The sequence below is a fragment of the Propithecus coquereli genome, unplaced genomic scaffold, assembly GCF_000956105.1.
Source record: "Propithecus coquereli isolate 6110/MARCELLA unplaced genomic scaffold, Pcoq_1.0 Scaffold134, whole genome shotgun sequence".
NCBI lineage: Eukaryota > Metazoa > Chordata > Mammalia > Primates > Indriidae > Propithecus > Propithecus coquereli.
The window spans coordinates 6407302-6409055 of record NW_012137636.1 but is presented as its reverse complement, the minus strand read 5'-3'; positions in this window follow the sequence as shown (position 1 = coordinate 6409055).

Sequence of the window (1754 nt, the reverse complement as noted above, 5' to 3'; positions counted from 1 at the left end):
CATTTTTTTATCAAAATTTTTAAGAACAACAAACATTTGAGGAAATATTTTGTCCCCATTTTAAAGATGCGGAAACAGGGACTTACAGAGGTTAAGTGAATTGCTCAGTGTCACACACTAGAAAACCAGGTATGGTCCTAGGTTGGTCTTACTCCAGAACCAAACCTTGCATCATGGTACAATACAGCCATGACCAGTTCTGTCATGCAGCCTGGATTGGGCCAGAGCTGCAGACGTTCTGATTGCAGGAAAGGATCAGATAGCAGTCTTCTCTGAAACCTACATTTTCCTAGCTTTCAGCATTGATTAGGTCAGGTTGAAAGATGTGTTTATGCACAAGGCAGGTTGAGATTTAATATTGCTTTGTGTTAGTTATTGGGCAGGTGTTTGTTTAAAGGAAGTGGAAACAGGTGTGTGGGCCCTGATTCAATTACATGATGGAGGGGGACACACTGATCCATGGCCATTTTCAAGGAGAGATGCTGATTGTGCTAATTAATCAATTGTCTGTCAGAACAAAATAGAACATAATAGAAAATGATGTTCCAGTTGCCATAGGTATGGAATACAGATGCATGTATCTGCTCTCCCAGCAACCAGACACAACTGTTTATGATGACAACAATTAAGATGCAGTACCTGAATCTCCAGGGTTACCATGTCTGAATGGTTAGAAGGAAAGATGTTTTATAAACTCTTGCCAACAGCATGGGACCTCAACCAACAGGAATAGCCTCTCAAAGGAACATTTCCCTTCAAAGAGATTAATTCCGTCTTTTTAGATCAAGAGGAGATCCCTGAGATATGACTGGAAGGGACATTTCATTCTGTATCTAGAAACACTCAATCTACCTTACCCAACCAGGATGATTATGCTTATAATGGAGTAACATAATAATATTTAATTCATTCTTTCATTTATCCACTTGCCACTCAACAGCCAGAGTGGCCTTTTAAAAACATAAATCAGGTATGTCAGCCAACTGCTTGAGAATCACCAATGGCTTTACTTAAAATTAAATCCCAACTCCTTACCAAAACTTGCAAAGATCTACATGAACCTGACCTTGCATAGCTGTCTGACTTCATTCCATGCCACTCTCTTTCTTTCTCACTATGATCCAACTTCATGGGTCTTCTTGCTGTTTCCTGAACACATTAAGCTCATTCTCATTTCATGGGCTTTTCCCTGCATTTGCTTTTCTACTTTTCTTAGATATTCCTATGGCTGGTACCTTCTCATTCAGATTCCTGTTCAAATGTCACCTCTTCAAAAAGACTTCCTTGACAACTCTAGCCAAAATAAGTGTTCTTCTTGCAGACATCTCTGCATACTCTCTATCCACTTACTGTATTTTGTTTTCTTCATACCGTGTATTATCTGGATTTTTATTTCTTTGTTTACTTGTTTAGCAGCTGTCTCCCCTACTAGAATGTAAGCTTCGTGAAGGAAAAATGTCTTTATCTTCTTTGCACAGTTTATCTCCAGGCCTAAAACGATTAGTAAGTTCGCGAAAGGATTTGGTGAGTGACTGGAGAAGAGAATTAAGCAACACATTAATTAATCAATCAATATATCAACACTAATAAACATTCTCTATACATAAACAAGACACAGTCTTCAACAAAAAGTTCAACAAAATTCAACGAATTCGACAAAAAATTTTTAGTTTGGGAAGGAAAACACATATAGCTAACAATCTGTCCATGTTACTTCTTTGTTCATACCTTTCAAAAACGCTCCATCCAACAAC